The following is a 14392-nucleotide window of genomic DNA, read 5'->3' as shown; positions in this document are numbered from 1 at the left end:
CAACTTAACAAGATGTGTGTGAAACACAACAAATAGGTCTGTAATTGGAAATGTGTGGGAAGACCGATAACAACACAGACAATTCCTGTTAACAAGTCGTGTGTGCTGTGAGGAAACGATTGCTGGTATAGAATTGTCAGTGATTGATGAAAGCATCACCAACGGGTTCCATTGTTTAGTCTGTGTGGAATGTGATTTACTCTGTCTGCACAACATCTATGCTCTGTCTACAGACTATCAACATATATACTTAAAAAGACAGCATTGCAAAACAAAATTAAGCATACAATTGCACAAGTGGCTACACACATAGCATTTCCACACACCAAAGTAAGAAATTACATGCATACTAAACTAGGAGAAATGAGCATCTAATCATCTACTCCTTGTTGCGATGACGCTTGCCATTGCTCTGCTTCTAGCTGGATCCCTGGCTGTTTTGGGGAAGGAGGCACTTCCTCATGTCAACAATCTGCCTATACATCTCATAGCTGGTGTACGCCTCCTTGGCCACGTACACGATGCGAGCTTTGTCGAGTTTCCCCATCTAGGCCGAGTGCCAGGCACACTTGCCCTTCTTGTAGGAATCCTTGATGTCTCTATAGTAAAGATCAATGATGGCCTCGGCGAGGTGAACCAGTGAGTCCTTCTCATGCTCGTTGCTGCCCCAGATCTTGTATTGGCCCTGGATGTCGACAAGATTCTGGCAGGCGTTGCCCGAATTCTTGAGCACCTTTACGTCGTTGGTGATGTCCACCATAGCGAACATGTAGTTGGGGCTATTGACAAACCTGGCGAAATGCTTGCAAGTCCTTGTGCCCAGGCAGTAGTGGTAGACAAGGATGTGATCGTGCACGCACATCTGGGTGACGGCGACCTCGGGACGAGACCCGGTACGAGCGCGGGTGTACATGAGGTCGAACCCGACCACCTTGTACTTCTCCTCAGCAAGCAACAACTCAATGATGTGGATGGAGTGCTCCACCCAGACCGGGTTTTTGGTGTACACCACCAAGAGCTCCATGAACCTTCTGTGGGTGTCCACCACGGCATGCATGGTGAACTGCTGCTCGTCATCGGCAGCCGCTCAGAGTGTCATTGGAGCCGCACAAGATACCCTCTAAGAATTTCTCATGGTGGGTGTGCTTCTTGCAATGGTAGGGCTTGATCAAAAGGTTGAAGAGACACAAGGGTTAAATGGCCGTTGTCATAAATGGGGGTCGGCCGACCTATAATCGTCACGCCTTGTCACCGCATTCTTAGCGGAGGATTTTAGTGCACGCTTGACGACACCGCAGCACACACATTTCGTTTGACCACGTGTGGGCTCGAAGATGCGCCAAATGTATCATCGGTGAGCCTGTTCCCGCGCTAGCACATAGTTTACCGCGCAAGCTTCCCTCCCGTCTAGTTTGGCCACACGTCGGCTAGAAGAGGGACAAATCATGGCGTTTATTGGCAAAAAGCTTTGTGAAAATGAAGTGTGTGGGATGACTTCAGTCATAAGTTCACCCGTGGGTGATGACGTCAAAGTTACACAGAAGGGTGATGATGGAAACTCGAGTGCAATAATAAATTTTGCGCTCTACAGGGCACATGATTGAAGAAACCAACTGTGTGCAATAATGTCGAAGATCACAGTCGAGTTAGCTATACAAATCATGTGCTATGAGATCAACAAGGTAAACAGATTCGAGAATGGTTAATAAAATCTAAGTCCATTGCATATAAAGGTCAAAATAGTGCTACCAATATACGAGTCTCATACGATTCCATTTCAACGATTGTACCACAAAATCTCGAAATATTATGATATTCAAATTTCAGAGTTATATGGCTCAAATTCGAACATTACAAGGTTCAAACTGATATTAGAAACGAAATTCAGCTCATCAGCTCCAAACGCTCGCGCTGATCTGCTGAACATGGATATCAAAGAGGTTCAAACTAATATTACCACTTGTAAGTCTGGCTTTGAAACCTCATAATTTTTGCAAAGGGGTCAGCCACAAAGAAGTCATGTATGGGGCTAACACAATGACTTTCGATTACTCTATCATCAGAAGTTCCAAAGTGAAATTCAGCATTTTCGGAGCCTATTCCATTCTACCGCAGCCGCCGGCGCCGATCAACAAACCATTCATTTTTGCAAAATAAATGTAGGGCAAACCTCATTACCTTCGGCACTCTTGCTCTAACAACAAAGAACCTAGAGAATATAATATCCGGAAGGTCCCTCGGTAGGAGTTCAAAGTAATTTCTGAGAGATGCAGATCTAGGCATTCGATGTGATTCTTATATTGTATCACATTATCCACCACTGGGCCAAATCTTATCTACAAAAGAAGAAAATGTGTTAGTGCCTACATGCAGTTTTGAACATTACTACAGGCCTATTTGGTTTGAAGGATTTGTAAAATGCACTAACATGCCATCTTCGATCCGACATGATTAACATGGGCACTTGATTACAATCTAGAAAAATGTAGCCTTCTTCACAAGAGGTTGGAGCGGATGAAAAGTTCCCTAAGAAAACTAGTACAGATGAATCCAAAGGAGAAATGCTTATGGATTGTAACCATATGGATCAAGTAACCAATATGCGGGAGGGGGGGGACATGTATGTACTGAAATCCTCGAAAAAATCCTTTAGAAATCATAGTACATTGTCATTGTAAACTTGGAAAAAGGTGTCACAAATTGAACTCCCTTATGGTTAACATTTAACAGGAAAGGAACATCACCTCGATATGGCTTCTCCAGGCACGAAAAGCAACTCAGGAAACTAACAACTTGCTCCAGGTTGGGGCCGATAGATTCTAGTGCCAAGACCTTCACTGTGCGCAGTTTCGGGGTCAAGCTTGTCGGAATCATTTTCTGGATGACAGACAAACATATATCATCAAAATTAGAAATAATGTTAATTTCTAGAAGGAGAGTTAGAAGGCGGCTGTTGTACCTGAATGAGTGTGGATCCAATAATAAGTTCAGAGTATTTGTCAGACGAGTAGCCCATCACTGTCAATTTCGGCACAGAAATGACATTGATTCTTGTTGGACCTTATTGATCAACTACAAGTAATCTCTCAAGTGAAGGTGTGTCCTCAATGACCATACCGTGGTACACATCTTGTGATGTCTTCTTGCTGCACCAGCAACCCATATAAATAGTCCGGAGAGTCATGGAGGTGATGTGGCAGCTACTCAACCCATTGATCGCCTGAAGACAAAGATAGTCGAGTGCAGTACAGCCACGGAGCAGGCAATCAATGTCACCGTTTGGGAGGCAGAAAGCAATGAGCTTGAGGTGCTTCCGTTGTGGTAGAATAAGAGCGGGCACATCATTAAGGGGGATGCCAGTTTCTGAACTTGGCGACGCACAGTGTGGGTGCGAGGCAGAGTGCGGACGTTGGCAGCGAGCGCATATGCCCATCATAAAAAGTGAGATCCTTGAGCTGATCGAGGGCGGGGGATTGGAACCAGTCGTAAATCTTGGCTCGGTTCTTGCCATTGGACCAAAACTTGCCCATGCTAAGGCCTCTGGTTGGTCCAGGGTGGGATCTTGGAGAACGCATCCAAGCTTTTGCGATAGCCAAGGTAGAGCTCGTGGGTGTCGATGAAGTCAAGAGGGGTGGAGTTCCATAGGGGGTGCCACCGCCGGGAAAGGACGGTTGTCCATGCCCCATATTTGATTGGTAGGAGGGAGATGATGATTGTCAACATATCATCGGGAGGCTGCTGATGAAGTCTAGGCCTGCTGGAGTCGCTTGCGGTTCTTGCTCGACCTGCCTCCGCTTGTTGGCAGCCCCGTTCTCCACCTCCAAAGTCTCCTTGTCAGCGGCGCTTTGTGATAGAAGTGGGAGTACAGGGAATATTTAGTTAAAACATGGCAATAGAAAAGTGTATTGGTAACTAGAAGTTAGTAGGTAGGAATAGAGTAACAAAATGGAATAACAATTGGTTGCTTAAATACCACACAATTCATTTGGTATTGCTAGGTAAGTCAACATGCAGATACTTGAAAAGACCACTTACTTCAAACAATGTCCGGAAGGATGATATCATCGGGGAAGTTAGCATATATCTCATGACCATGCTCTTTTATGTGAAGTGCAATTTTAGTGCCAGCTTTTGTACATAAAACTTAGAAATTTCTTTCCAAAGGCCAGAGCCAAAATAGTCATCAAGTCTTACAGTAGCAACAATTGTAAGTCCATGGTTTGTTTTCAGTATGACATCCCTGCAGTCTTGATTTATGTAAAGGGAAAGATTATGTACTACAGATTCTATTGTGTACCAAGGGACGCGCTACAGAAAATGGTAGGATTTTTAAAGAAAATATGGTAACATGCAAATATGGTCCCGAATTGAAAGAACTGTACAACAATTGAAATCGAAGGACAAAAATCTATAATTAATCAGATAGGGCAAACATGATGTCATGGAAATATGAGAGTAATTGAAAGAACAATACATCATTAATTTGCCTAATATAGAAAGAAGAGGAAAAAAATCCCCTTTGACATATATGGTGCATGTGGCACCTTTTATCCAAATGTAGAAATATTTAGTATATGTTCAGGAAAGTAGGCCATGCCAACCGATTTAGGGTGAGATTGAACATACCACGCGCATACTCAAGTCATCTGGTACGGTGAGATGGAACTCAATGGATGTCTAGAGGAGGCCGCAAAGTCCTGACGTGTCCGTGCACTGTACACTCTATGAATGAAAGAAAACCCTCAAATCAGCTCAAATAAAAATGAATTCATGGTGATTTCGGCCAGGTGATTGAAGGAGGCAGATGAACAGGGATAAGAGACAAGATAATATCTCATTAAATTACTTACCTTGTTTTCCATGAGAAAAAAACCTCAATACGGCGGATTCCCCAACCGGGTGGAGCTGGGTCGACTGCGAGCAATGTCGAGAAAGTCGATGGTGATAGGAGGTGATAAGTGGAAGTGGCAAAATGCGGTGGGGTTTGCCGGCATCCTGACGGCAGCGACAAGCGTCGAGCTAAGTGGTTGCCGCCGCGATAGGTGGTGCCATGCATAGACGCGGAGGAGCTTGTGCAGGTGTGAATGGGGACTGGAGGGGGTGGAGGGCCGGGTGATGGTTTTTGTTATGTGGGGATGGTGAGAGTTTTCTTTTTTGAATTGGGTGGTGAGGATTTTCTGTCCCACAAAGAGTTTCGGAGGAAACGGTTTGCTAGAGGCAACCGAGTGTGATTGACGTAACAGGGGAAATGAAAGTCATTGCACACAGTTTCAATTCTGGGAACCGTGTGTGATTGACCTACTGCCTCCGTCCTGGTTTGTTGGACCCCTTCGTAATTTCTACCAAATTTTGACCAAATATTTAACTAAAAAATGTTTATGCATGTCATCAAAAATTATATCATTGAACACTATGTTCAAATATGCATCCAACGATATCATTTTTGCTGACCTGCACTAACATTTGGTCATTCAAATCTTTGGTCAAAATTTAACACAAATTACAAAGTGGCCCAATAAACCAGGACGGAGGTAGATTCCTTCAATCGAATTGATTGTATCCATATCCCACATTTAGACATAAGTAAACATAGATTAAACATACTCAGACATAGATAATAAGCGTACACAAGCATAGTTCAACCATAAGTACATAGTTCAACCGTCATTAAGCATACTCAAGCATACATAGTTCGATCCCACATCTCATATAATCTACCGGCATGATCCCAAAGCTTCTCCATGTACTTAGTGTGTACCACCCTGCGAGAATACTTCTGCTTGAAGGAGCCAATGACTCGTCCTCGTGCATGCGCATAAGCGTGATGAAGCTTTTGGTTGCAAAATGGGCATCTATAGCCACCGTACCAGGTCCTAATACGCCTGTTATGCATTCACGCATAAAGCTCCCTCAGGATTTGCCTTGTGTACCTCATTTGGCCATCTTCATCCTCGCTGTCCACATCGTCAGATAGCACCTATACAAATAGTAAAAAATGTGGCGTCAAATTAATGTTTACAAACTAATCTCTAGCGAACATTTGGAAGTTGCCAAAAATTGGAATCAAATAAATGTTTAAATGCCATGATGTAGGATTAGGAATTTATGGCTATTTTTTATACATATCCAGATATTATGGTTAGATTTTTATGCACAATCATCTATGTATAGACCAATCTTGAAGAAAATAATGGAACACACATATATGTAGGTCATTCAAAATCAATTGTCAAGTCCTGACTAGGAATTATTAGCACGAACACTAAGCCTAGTTGCATTACTAGCAGAAATCATTTGCACAGATGAAACAACTAATCACTTATCACTTGTACCATTCAAACAATCAATACACTACACAGATCTAACGAAACTTAATCAGATTTCATGGATTGGGAGAACATAAGCATAGGATTACTATTCCTAAAAGGGGGATGCAGGAGTAACCAGAGAAAGCCTAGGATCAATTTGACACATAAATGGGTATAGATGACTAACCGGCTGTTCGTTGTCGTCAGAGTCGTCACCGGGGTCATTGCCCGAGTCGTCACCGGAGTCGGTGTAGACCTCCGCCTCCGGCTTTGGAAGCACAACACCGTCGATGATGTTAGGGTGCAGTGAAACCTCGCTGGCGGTGACGGCAACCTCTATCTCCATCTCGACACCTTGCTCTGGTGCTTCAGCAGCCCTGACTTCGCCACTCCCTCCGATGGGGCGCTTTGGCGGCATCCTCATACAGTGACGGCTTTGAGGACTAAGAGCAGCATTGAGGATGCAAGCGGAGAGAGAGGATTTTGTGTGTGGCGAGGATGGGGGTGCGGCCGCTCGGGCGCGCCATTAATATGGAGTAGTGGAAGAGAGGCGGGCGGCGGTCAAACCGCTGGTTCGCCTCCCGATGAGCCTGCGCACGAGACTACTGGCATGCCTACCATCGTTTCACACAGCTACTCGCACTGCTGGCATGCCTACCATAATTTCACACAGCTACTCGCACGCCTCCCGATGACACTGCGCAACGAGCACACCTCCCGTCAATTCACACACCTGCACGCACGCCTCCCGGTCTGCCTGTGCGGCTGACTGCTCGCATGCGTCCCGTCAACTAACGCCTGCTCGCACGACACACGGGTCGCGTGGCAGCATGTATATTGTTTTTCTATTTGAATGATTAATGTTGTCGCTTTGTTGCTTAACCGAAGCATGGCACGTATCCATTGTTGGTCTAACGCTCACGGTTCGAATAAATAATCCATTTGCGATATTGGTCCCAATTATTACTAATCTCCCGTTTGTAAGAAGATAAAGATTATATCAAAACGGATCTCAAATTTGACAAAAAAATTACAATGCCACTTTGTATTGGTGTCCATATGACAACACGGTAAGTTTCATGAATTTCAAATAAGTTTTGGATGTACAAGAATTTAAAAATCAAGATTCTTAATGTTTGAAATTTCTTGCACGGGGAGTAAACATGCACCCAGTGAGACACATGTGTTTTTGCAATCCATTTAGGTGCACTGTCACGTGTGCATGTAGCTCAAATTTGATTTTTGCACATTGTACCCCTAGAAAAACAATCAATGTACTAAAACGTCTCTGTTTTTTCCAAAATTAAAACGTCCCTCCTTTGGCAACATATGTTCACCGCGGGATAACTTAACATGCACCATAGTTGCGGTGGATTTGTAGTGTGTGTGTGTGTGTGTGTGTGTGTGTGTCTGTGTCTGTGTGTGTGTGTGTGTGCATGTTTGGGGGTGGGGGTGGCTGGCAGTACAGTATGAGTCATGAGCCACCATGTGGGTTGGCCGTTCTGTGAGACAGGTGCCAAATCCAAGTTGTGAATTTGTTATTTAAAACATTATACAACCCTTTCATACATACATGTTTTGGTCACTTGTAGTTGATGGTTGTCCTACCCGACACTCGATACTCGCATGTGATGCTTTCTGTGGGCCCGCGAGGTCGGCAGAGAGGTTAGTTTGACCAACAAGGTAGAATCTTTTTTGTTTGTGTTATGGTGCGAGGGGACTAGCATATATACTATACGCACACGTCCGTGAACAAGTACACCTCACTCAGTGTCGCGACTTTTCAGTTTTCGGGGCACGTGTCACATCAAAGTTGTGAAATTGGCTATTCAAACATCACACAACACCTGTTTGGGCCACATGCATGCATGCGGTGGTTATCCTAGGACACTCACATGTGACGCTTCCATCTATGGGCCCGAGAGGCCATCGTCGATGCATGCATCACTTTAACCTACATCAAGAGAGGTTAATTAATTTCACTGTCAAGGAGGAATCTTTTTGGGTTGTATTATGGTAGGAGCATATAGTATGCCTCGAAGAGGGGGAAGGGGACCATCATATATAGTACGCTTCATGAACCTCGCTCTGTCTGGGGACTTTATGGTTTTCGAGGCATGTGCCACATCAAAGTTGTGCATTTTGGCTATTCAACTTATGTTTGGCCCACATGCAAAGCGATGGTGGTTGTCCTCTCACACCCACTTAAGCGGATATCAGTGATATCGATGCTTTCCATCTGTGGGCCCGCTTGGTCCACACTACTTTGCCTGACAATGAGAGAGGTTAATTTCACTTAGAAGGGGATTATTATTTTTGTTTTTAATACGATATACATATATATATATATATATGTCATGCTCTGGGATGACATGATACAGTCTGAGCACACACATGCATGTGTACACATGAATCCCTCCCGTCGAGTCGAAGTGGCTAGTTGTAGGACCTTAAAGTATGTCTAGAGGGGGGGTGATTAGACTACTTGACCAATTAAAAACTTAACCTTTTCCCAATTTTAGACTTTGGTAGATTTTAGCTATCTCTGGACAAGTCAAGCAATCTTCACACAATTCAAGCAAGCATGCAAAGAGTATATGAGCAGCGGAAATTAAAGCATGCAACTTGCAAGAATGTAAAGGGAAGGGTTTGGAGGATTCAAACGCAATTGGAGACACGGATGTTTTTGTCATGGTTCCGATAGGTGGTGCTATCATACATCCACGTTGATGGAGACGTCAACCCATGAATGGTAACGGTTGCGCGAGTCCACGGAGGGCTCCACCCATGAAGGGTCCACGAAGAAGCAACCTTGTCTATCCCACCATGGCCATCGCCCACGAAGGACTTGCCTCACTAGCGATAGATCTTCACGAAGTAAGCGATCTCCTTTCCCTTACAAACTCCTTTGTTCAACTCCACAATCTTGTCGAAGGCTCCCAAGTTACACCTAGCCAATCTAGGAGACACCACTCTCCAAGAAGTAACAAATGGTGCGTTGATGATGAACTCCTTGCTCTTGTGCTTCAAATGATAGTCTCCCCAACACTCAACTCTCTCTCATGGGATTTGGATCTGGTGGAAAGAAGATTTGAGTGGAAAGCATCTTGGGGAAGGCTAGAGATCAAGATTCATATGGTAGGAATGGAATATCTTGGCCTCAACTCATGAGTAGGTAGTTCTCTCTCAGAAATGGTAAGTTGGAAGTGTAGGTTTGTTCTGATGTCTCTCTCCATGAATGAAGAGGAGGTGGAGGGGTATATATAGCTTCCACACAAAATCTAACCATTACACGCAACTTGCCAAACTCGATGGGACCAAATTGGTAAACTCGGTCGGACCGATTTAGCAAATCTAGTGACCGTTAGGATTTTCGGTGGGACCGACATGCAACTCGGTAGGACCGATATGGTTAGGGTTAGGGCATAACGTAATCTCAGTGATACCGATTACACAAAATCGGTGAGACCGATTTTGGTAATAAGCTAACCAGAGAGTTGGTCAAGTAAACTCAGTGGGACCGATTCGCTCTTTTCGGTGAGACCGAAATGTTACGAAAGGGAAACAGGGAATTTACATTGCAATCTTGGTGGGACCGATCGCTCACTTCGGTTAGACCGAAACGTTACGAAGGGAAATAGAGAGATTACAATCCCATCTCGGTGAGACCGAGATCCCTATCGGTGAGACCGATTTGCTTAGGGTTTGTGGCAGTGGCTATGACATTTGAACTCGGTGGCGCCGGATAGAAAGAATCGGTATGGCCAAGTTTGACTTTGAGTTTAGGTCATATGTGGATGTGAGAAAGTAGTTGAGGGTTTTTGGAGCATATCACTAAGCACTTGAAGCAAGAGGCTCATTAAGCAACACCTCATCCCTCCTTGATAGTATTTGCTTTTCCTATAGACTCAATGTGATCTTGGATCACTAAAATGTAAAATGAAGAGTCTTGAGCTTGTGAGCTTGAGCCAATCCTTTTTCTTAGTATTTTGAGGGATCCACTTTCATCATCCATGCCATGCCATTCATTGAGCTTTCCTGAAATATTTGTCTTGGAATAGCGTTAGCTCAATGAGCTATATGTTGTTATGAACTACCAAAACCACCTAGGGATAGTTGCACTTTCAATCTCCCCCTTTTTGGTAATTGATGACAACATATAGATCAAAGCTTCGACAAATGATAATAAGATTGAAAAACATCGTCGCTTTGAGAAGTATGTGATAAGCAAGAGCTCCCCCTAAATTTGTGCATAGTTTAAGATTTGCTTTGGACTGCAAATGCACAAGGAATTAGGCTCATGGGTTACTCTTCCATGTAACATACATCTTGGTGGAGTGCTCAAAGTAATAAAGATTGAATACATGCACTCCTCACCAAGCAAAGTGAATGATCATATAGGGATAGGTAAGATAATATCATCTAACAAGCATAAGTGTATCTTATGATCAAACACATGATCATCAATGTCTCACAGATAATAGCATAGTATCTCAAGCAATCAAAAGCAAACAAAGTTTAACCACCAAGGCAAGAGAGAACAAAAAGCAACACACACTCTCTCTCTCTCGAAGCCTATGATCTATACATTTTTCTCCCTCTTTGGCAACAAGTTACCAAAAAGTTCGTAGAAAATGCATAGTACTAGATCAACTCTCAGGCTTGATCTTCAGGTGGTGGTGTAGAGATGGCTCCATGGACGAAGGCTTCAGTTGATGTGGATGGAGCTGAAGGAGTTGGTGCTGGAGCTGGTTGCACTGGAGCTGTAGGAGCTGTAGCTGGTGCAGATGAAGTGGCTCTGGTGTCTGTCACAGGCACTGCAGCTGATCTCTGAGCTCTAGGCACTCTGGCAAATGCATTAGTGGTTTTCTTGCCCTTCCTCTCCTGCATGTCATCCTGTAGCTACTCCACAACTGACTGAATCTCAGTTACTTTGACATCTAGATCATAGAATTTTTGTTCCATGATTCTTTCCAGTCTCTCCTGGTTTTGAGTTAGGGTGGCAACCCCTTCTCAATCCTCATAGTTGATGCTATCAAGTAACCAAGCTGCTCCTGCTTGTTCTTCAAAAATTACTCAGATGCCTCCTCTTGAGTTGGCATCTTGGAAGCCTTCTCTTTCTTTACTTTCTCCTTCTTCTCTTGAGCTTGTACTGATGATGGTTCATTCTCATTTATCATAACTTGATTGTCCTCAAATTTTGGATAGATAGCAAAATGTTCTGACTATCACTTTGGTCTGACATGCTGAAAACACTGACTGCTGACTCTGTGAATAGTTATAGATGAGATAGAATGGATGAGCATCACAAAATGCAGAGATTTTTGCAAAAGAATGATTCAAAAACTTAGTTTTAGTTTTCCACAGAAAGCATTTCGGATCAACCGATTTTCAAACTCGGTGATACTGAAGCAGTTTTGGAACCTAAACTAGTGAACTCGGTCAGAACGAGTCACAGTTCGGTGGCACCGAGACTGCTAGGGTTTCAGAAAGTTCTAAAATCGGTCACACCGATTAGCAATTCTCGGTCAGACCGAGAGTTACTAGTGCAATGGCGTTAGCCAAATCGGTGGGACCGAGTTTTTCAACTCGGTGGGTCCGAGATGGTTTTGGCGGAAACCTAACCCTAAATTTTCAAATCGCATCTATTCTAAGGATCGTTTTGACTTGATAGGAGTGTTTCAATCGTGGCAAGAATCATAATGAACACAATGTGCTAAGAATCAGACGAGGATAGCACTATGATCAAGTTCATACCCTAGTTTGGCGATGAACTCACTACGACGGCAACGGCGGAGAAGAAATCCGTTGACGGTGGCGGAGACCAGCAACAGGAGGCAGCTGGCGATGAAGTCGACGATCCGGAGACCTAGTAGGCAGAGCGAGCTATGCACGGGCGAATAGGTTTGGAGAAAGTTTTCCAAATTTTGCCCGTGTGTATATATAGCCCGACACTGTCGGTGTGACTGAGTGGAACGACTCGGTGGCACCGAGATGCATAACTGTTGACAGTTACAGCAACTCGGTGTGACCGAAAGGTTCAAATTGGTTGCAGCGAGATTGAAAACCTAGATCGACTTAGGGATCTCGGTAGGACCGAAATGAAGGAATCGGTCAGACCGAGAATCACAAAGAAGTGTGGGAAGTTTAAGTCTATGACGAATCGGGGACTCCGAGTGCTCCTCACACAGAGTGGTTGGAATCTGACTTGATCAAATTTTGTGATGTAGCATGAATAGAGTTTGAGACGAGAAAAGCATAGATAGCTAGAGAAGGTTCTTAGGCATTCTTGTCCATCCACTTGGCCAAAGGAAAAGGAAACCAATCAATCAAAGCAACAAGTGGATGTCCTCGAATGAGTAAAATATGCATCCAACATGCTCACACAATAAAATGGCAAATGAAATATTTGGCAAAGCATGCACAACCAATTCTAGCATCTATCAAACAATTGGCGATGACTAGGTCATCTATATATGAGTATATTGACTTAGGAGTCAAATGAGAGCATTTGATCATAGGTCATACTCATCGTTTAAGCTCAAGTGGGGTTACCACTTTTACATAATGCATTGATGTGTTCACATCATTAGAGTTGCTTTGACTCAATTCTTAGAGTTAAGCTCCCCCTAGATGTGAGATCCCCCCTTAGAGGGATGAACTAACCTTGGGTTTTGTCGATGATGACTTCATGTAGGTGTTGAAGATGTGGATGCTCAATGTTTATGTAGATCATTTGGAGTAATCCTTTGGAGTGAGTTGCACTTTCAATACCTACATGGGTTAGTCCCACAAGGAACAAACAAGAATATCCATAGACATAGAGTGATGCACACACAAGATGATGTCCATGAAATCATTAGGTTACCTTGTCCCTTGCCTTACCAACATGAGGGTTTGTGAATCCTTGAACTAGTGCAAGATATAGAAGTTGATTGCACGTGTCCTTGCCATAATGATATGAGTGAGGAATGTTGGCGGAGTCACCCTCAAGAACTCTCTAGTTCTTCTTCTTTGGGATCCACATCATCTTGATGGGAATCCTTGGAGTTGTAGTTGTACTTGATGAAGTAGAACTTGACATAGTCTTGGGAACCATTTGACCAAGGCCTTAGGTGCTTCTTCAAATGCATCAATCTCCTCTTGAAGCTTGTCCTTGCCTTTGTTCTTGTGGTCTTGTGGTGGAAGATCATCTTGTGCTTGTGTTCCCTTGAAGGAAGTAGGATCATACTTCTCTTGTTGAGGAACAAACTTCGTCTTGGGATATTGATCTTCTTCCCACTCAACTCCATTGGCATTGAACTTTCGTTCAAAACCAACACCTTGATTCTTCCGGTGCCTTCCTTGCTTGCATACAATTTCCTCGAATTGCTTACTCCCGGCAAGGCTCTTGTATACACCTTTCTCTATGATTCCCTTCAATAAGATATTTTCTTGCTCAAGTGTAACTTGGCTAAGAGAATCATTAGTGGAATCAAGAGAACTACTAGAAGCAACAATATTGGATTTAGCATTATTATTGTTACTACTAGAGGAAGGATCTTTCTTGTACTTGTTACTAGACTTGACTTGAAGCATGTAAGTAGATAAGAGTAAACGCTTGGCAATGTAAGAAGAACTTTTCTTACGGAGATCATTATTGATTGCCTTTAAGAACTCATGCTCTTGCTCAAGATTGAGCTTTTCAAAGCGTAACTTCTCATGAGCCCTTAAAAGTTCTCGATGATCTTCGAAGATAGTTTCATGAGCTAACTTAAGAGTGTTTAGTTCTTTAGTTAGAAGCTCAATCTTCTCCTTATCATTGTCATTCGTTTTATCTTGATTAGCATGATTAATTGACGTTTCATCATAGTAGTCATCACTAGAGTTGTCAACAAGTAAATCATCATCACCTAGCAAGTCATCTTCATCACTATTCAAATCAACATACTCGGGGTGTGTTACCTTTGGACCTTTGGCCATGAAGCATCTTCCAATTCCTTCATTTGGTGAATCAAATATGTCGTAGGAGTTGGTTGACACAAGTTCTAGACCGGCAACACCTTCATCTTGAGTATATTCGGAGTAGGAGTGATAGCTTCTCT

This window comes from Triticum dicoccoides, chromosome 6B, assembly GCF_002162155.2.
Source record: "Triticum dicoccoides isolate Atlit2015 ecotype Zavitan chromosome 6B, WEW_v2.0, whole genome shotgun sequence".
NCBI classification, from domain to species: domain Eukaryota; kingdom Viridiplantae; phylum Streptophyta; class Magnoliopsida; order Poales; family Poaceae; genus Triticum; species Triticum dicoccoides.
The sequence above is the reverse complement of the archived record's forward strand: the minus strand, read 5'-3'. Positions refer to the sequence as shown.